We start from the raw sequence: 5,948 nt of genomic DNA on the forward strand, positions 1-5,948 counted from the left end.
GAATTCGGTCAAAAATTTCTCCAGAAAAAAATGCATTCAAAAAAGTACCGAAAAAATCGCAGGTTTTTCTTCTTCAAGACACAAAATCCGTGAATACGATTTCTTATTGAAAATTGAATTTTAACAGTTTTTTGAATGAATATCGTTACATTGCTTGAATTAAAGCTAAAGTATAAAAATAATGGTTTCAGTGGTTATATTTGAAAATAGTGAAGAAATACTCAAAATATGCTTCTTTGGCCGTGAAACGTCGATTTTGAAAATGTTATTAAAAATCGAGGTACATTTTTATTTATTGTCCTGACGAACATTTAATTTTTGGGCTTCCGTGGCTCAATGTTAGCGCGTTCGGCTGTTAATCGAAAGGTTGGTGGTTCGAGCCCATCCGGGAGCGGTGTTGTGAGGTCTCAGATGTAGCGTGAAAAGTCAAACTTTTTCCATAATACGTGATAACCATTTATTTTCTGAGCTTCCGTGGCTCAATGGTTAGCGCGTTCGGCTGTTAAGCAATAGGTTGGTGGTTCGAGCCTACCCGGGAGCGGTGTTTTGGGATCTCAAATGTAACGTAAATAGCCAAAGTTTTTCCACAATACCTGACGACCATTTAATTTTTGGCGCAATGGTTAGCGCGTTCGGCTGTTAACCGAAAGGATGGTGGTTCGAGCCCACCTGGGAGAGGTGTTGTAGGGTCTCAGATGTAACGTAAAAAGTCATAACTTATCCACAAAACCTAACAACCATTTAATTTCTGAGCTTCTGTGGCTCAATGGTTAGCGCGTTCGGCTGTTAACCAATTGGTTGGTTTTTCGAGCCTATCCGGGAGAAGTGTTGTGACGTCTCAGATGTAACGTAAAATGTCAGAGTTTTTCCACAATATCTGACGAACATTTAATTTTTGGGCTTGCGTGGCGCAATGGTTAGCGCGTTCAGCTGTTAATCGAAAGGTTGGTGGTTCGAGGCCACCCGGGAGAGGTGTTGTTGGGTCTCATATGTAGCGTAAAAAGACAAAACTTTTCCACAATACGTGACAACCATTTATCTTCTGAGCTTTCGTGGCTCAATGGTTAGCGCGTTCGGCTGTTAACCAATAGGTTGGTGGTTCGAGCCCACCCGGGAGCGGTGTTTTTGGATCTCAAATGTAACGTAAATAGCCAAAATATTTCCACAATACCTGACGACCATTTAATTTTTGGGCGTCCGTGGCGAATGGTTAGCGCGTTCGGCTGTTAGTCGAAAGGTTGGTGGTTCGAGCCCACCCGGAAGAGGTGATGTGGGGTCTCAGATGTAGCGTAAAAAGTCAAAACTTTTCCACAATACGTGACAACCATTTAATTTCTGAGCTTCAGTGGCGCAATGGTCAGCGCGTTCAGCTGTTAACCGAAAGGTTGGTGGTTCGAGCCCTCCCGGGAGCGGTGTTGTGTCGTCTCAGATGTAACGTAAAATGTCAGAGTTTTTCCACAATACCTGACGAGCATTTAATTTTTGGGCTTCCGTGGCGCAATGGTTAGCGCGTTCAGCTGTTAATCGAAAGGTTGGTGGTTCGAGCCCACCCGAGAGAGGTGTTGTGAGGTCTCAGATGTAGCGTGAAAAGTCAAACTTTTTCCATAATACGTGATAACAATTTATTTTCTGATCTTTCGTGGCTCAATGGTTAGCGCGTTCGGCTGTTAACCCATAGCTTGGTGGTTCGAGCCCACCCGGGAGCGGTGTTTTTGGATCTCAAATGTAACGTAAATAGCCAAAGTTTTTCCGCAATACCTGACGACCATTTTTTTTTGGGCGTCCGTGGCGCAATGGTTAGCGCGTTCGGCTGTTAACCGAAAGGTTGGTGGTTCGAGCCCATCCGGGAGCGGTGTTGTGAGGCATCAGATGTGAAGTAAAAAGTCAAAGTTTTACCTCAATACCTGACGAAAATTTAATTTTTGGGCTTCAGTGGCGCAATGGTTAGCGCGTTCGGCTATTAACCAATAGGTTGGCGGTTCGAGCCCATTCGGGAGAAGTGTTGTGACGTCTCAGATGTAACGTAAAATGTCGGAGTTTTTCCACAATACCTGACGAACATTTAATTTTTGGGCTTCAGTGGCGCAATGGTCAGCGCGTTCAGCTGTTAACCGAAAGGTTGGTGGTTCGAGCCCAAACGAGAGAGGTTTTGTGGGGTCTCAGATGTAGCGTGAAAAGTCTTAACTTTTCAACAATATCTGACAACCATTTAATTTTTGGGCATCCGTGGCGCAATGGCTAGCGCGTTCGGCTGTTAACCGAAAGGTTGGTGGTTCGAGCCCATCCGGGAGCGGTGTTGTGACGTCTCAGATGTTACGTAAAATGTCAGAGTTTTTCCACAATACCTGACAACCATTTTATTTCGGAGCTTCCGTGGCGCAGTAATTAGCGCGTCCAGCTCTTAATCGAAAGGTTGGTGGTTCGAGCCCACCCGGAAGAGGTGTTGTGGGGTCTCAGATGTAGCGTTAAAGGTCAAAACTTTTCCACAATACGTGACAACCATTTAATTTCTGATCTTCCGTGGCTCAATGGTTAGCGCGTTCGGCTGTTAACCAATAGGTTGGTGGTTCGAGCCCACCCGGGAGCGGTGTTTTTGGATCTCAAATGTAACGTAAATAGCCAAAGTTTTTCCACAGTACCTGACGACCATTTAATTTTTGGGCCTCAGTGGCGAATGGTTAGCGCGTTCGGCTGTTAACCGAAAGGTTGGTGGTTCGAGCCCATCCGGGAGCGGTGTTGTGAGGTCTCAGATGTGAAGTAAAAAGTCAAGGTTTTACCTCAATACCTGACGAAAATTTAATTTTTGGGCTACAGTGGCGCAATGGTCAGCGCGTTCAGCTGTTAACCGAAAGGTTGGTGGTTCGAGCCCTCCCGGGAGCGGTGTTGTGACGTCTCAGATGTAAGGTAAAATGTCAGAGTTTTTCCAAAACACCTGACGAACATTTAACTTTTGGGCTTCCGTGGCGCAATGGTTAGCGCGTTCAGCTGTTAATCGAAAGGTTGGTGGTTCGAGCCTGCCCGGAAGAGGTATTGTGTGGTCTCAGATGTAGCGTAAAAAGTCAAAACTTTTCCACAATACGTGACAACCATTTAATTTCTCAGCCTCCGTGGCTCAATGGTTAGCGCGTTCGGCTGTTAATCGAAAGGTTGGTGGTTCGAGCCCATCCGGGAGCGGTGTTGTGAGGTCTCAGATGTAGCGTGAAAAGTCAAACTTTTTCCATAATACGTGATAACCATTTATTTTCTGAGCTTCCGTGGCTCAATGGTTAGCGCGTTCGGCTGTTAACCAATAGGTTGGTGGTTCGAGCCCACCCGGGAGCGGTGTTTTGGGATCTCAAATGTAACGTAAATAGCCAAAGTTTTTTAACAATACCTGACGACCATTTAATTTTTGGGCCTCAGTGGCGCAATGGTTAGCGCGTTCAGCTGTTAACCGAAAGGTTGGTGGTTCGAGCCCACCCGGGAGAGGTGTTGTGGGGTCTCAAATGTAACGTAGAAAGCCAAAGTTTTTCCACAATACCTGACAACCGTTTAATTTCTGAGCTTCCGTGGCTCAATGGTTAGCGCGTTCAGCTGTTAACCAATAGGTTGGTGGTTCGAGCCCACCCGGGAGCGGTGTTGTGTGATCTCAAATGTAACGTAGAAAGCCAAAGTTTTTCCACAATACCAGACGACCATTTAATTTTTGGGCTTCCGTGGCGCAATGGTTAGCGCGTTCGGCTGTTAACCGAAAGGTTGGTGGTTCGAGCCCATCCGGGAGCGGTGTTGTGAGGCCTCAGATGTGAAGTAAAAAGTCAAAGTTTTACCTCAATACCTGAAGAAAATTTAATTTTTGGGCTTCAGTGGCGCAATGGTTAGCGCGTTCGGCTATTAACCAATAGGTTGGTGGTTCGAGCCCATCCGGGAGAAGTGTTGTGACGTCTCAGATGTAACGTAAAATGTCAGAGTTTTTCCACAATACCTGACGAGCATTTAACATTTGGGCTTCCGTGGCGCAATGTTTAGTGCGTTCGGCTGTTAACCAATAGGTTGGTGGTTCGAGCCCATCCGGGAGCGGTGTTGTGAGGTCTCAGATGTGACGTAAAAAGTCAAGGTTTTTACACAATACCTGACGAGCATTTAACTTTTGGGCTTCCGTGGCGCAACGTTTAGCGCGTTCGGCTGTTAACCAATAGGTTGGTGGTTCGAGCCCATCCGGGAGCGGTGTTGTGAGGTCTCAGATGTGACGTAAAAAGTCAAGGTTTTTACACAATACCTGACGAGCATTTAATTTTTGGGATTCCGTGGCGCAATGGTTAGCGCGTTCAGCTGTTAATCGAAAGGTTGGTGGTTCGAGCCCACCCGGGAGAGGTGTTGTGGGGTCTCAAATGTAACGTAGAAAGCCAAAGTTTTTCCACAACACCTGACAACCATTTAATTTCTGAGCTTCCGTGGCTCAATGGTTAGCGCGTTCGGCTGTTAACCAATAGGTTGGTGGTTCGAGCGCATCCGGGAGCGGTGTTGTGAAGTCTCAGATGTGACGTAAATAGTCAAGGTTTTTACACAATACCTGACGAGCATTTAACTTTTGGGCTTCCGTGGCGCAATGGTTAGCGCGTTCGGCTGTTAACCAATAGGTTGGTGGTTCGAGCCCATCCGGGAGCGGTGTTGTGAGGTCTCAGATGTGACGTAAGAAGTCAAGGTTTTTACACAATACCTGACGAGTATTTAACTTTTGGGCTTCCGTGGCGCAATGGTTAGCGCGTTCGGCTGTTAACCAATAGGTTGGTGGTTCGAGCCCATCCGGGAGCGGTGTTGTGAGGTCTCAGATGTGACGTAAAAAGTCAAGTTTTTTGCACAATACCTGACGAGCATTTAGGTTTTGGGCTTCCGTGGCGCAATGGTTAGCGCGTTCGGCTGTTAAGCAATAGGTTGGTGGTTCGAGCCCATCCGGGAGCGGTGTTGTGAGGTCTCAGATGTGACGTAAAAAGTCAAGGTTTTTACACAATACCTGACGAGCATTTAAATTTTGGGCTTCCTTGGCGCAATGGTTAGCGCGTTCGGCTGATAACCAATAGGTTGGTGGTTCGAGCCCACCCGGGAGCGGTGTTGTGTGATCTCAAATGTAACGTAGAAAGCCAAAATTTTTCCACAATACCTGACGACCATTTAATTTTTGGGCTTCCGTGGCGCAATGGTTAGCACGTTCGGCTGTTAACCTATAGGTTGGTGATTCGAGCCCAACCCAGAGAGGTGTTGTAGGGTCTCAGATGTAACGTAATAAGTCATAACTTATCCACAACACCTGACAACCATTTAATCTCTGAGCTTCCGTGGCTCAATGGTTAGCGCGTTCGGCTTTTAACCAATAGGTTGGTTGTTCGAGCCCATCCGGGAGCGGTGTTGTGAGGTCTCAGATGTAACGTAAAATGTCAGAGTTTTTCCACAATACCTGACGAACATTTAATTTTTGGGCTTCCGTGGCGCAATGGTTAGCGCGTTCGGCTGTTAACCAATAGGTTGGTGGTTCGAGCCCATCCGGGAGCGGTGTTGTGAGGTCTCAGATGTGACGTAAAAAGTCAAGGTTTTTACACAATACCTGACGAGCATTTAATTTTTAGCTTCCGTGGCGCAATGGTTAGCGCGTTCAGCAGTTAACAAATAGGTTAGTGGTTCGAGCCCACCCGGGAGCGGCGTTGTGGGATCTCAAACGTAACGTAGAAAGCCAAAGTTTTTCCGCAATACCTGACGACCATTTAATTTTTGGGCTTCCGTGGCGCAATGGTTAACGCGTTCGGCTGTTAACCAATAGGTTGGTGGTTCGAGCCCACCCGGGAGCGGTGTTGTGGGATCTCAAATGTAACGTAGAAAGCCAAAGTTTTTCCACAATACGTGACGACCATTTAATTTCTGAGCTTCCGTGGCTCAATGGTTAGCGCGTTCGGCTGTTAACCAATAGGTTGGTGGTT

At 46.7% G+C, this 5,948-nt stretch overlaps 1 non-coding gene across 1 annotated transcript; it reads left to right on the forward strand.

Annotated features, from left to right (window-relative positions):
• The first annotated feature begins 5,012 nt into the window (after positions 1-5,012).
• TRNAI-GAU (transfer RNA isoleucine (anticodon GAU)) lies at positions 5,013-5,085 on the forward strand. Its single transcript has one exon. It is a non-coding gene; the product is annotated as a tRNA-Ile (tRNA).
• The last annotated feature ends 863 nt before the right edge of the window (positions 5,086-5,948 follow it).

The sequence above is a fragment of the Phalangium opilio genome, unplaced genomic scaffold, assembly GCF_054372755.1.
Source record: "Phalangium opilio isolate 3A_F unplaced genomic scaffold, DU_Popi_V2 ptg000101l_1, whole genome shotgun sequence".
Classification (NCBI taxonomy): Eukaryota; Metazoa; Arthropoda; class Arachnida; order Opiliones; family Phalangiidae; genus Phalangium; species Phalangium opilio.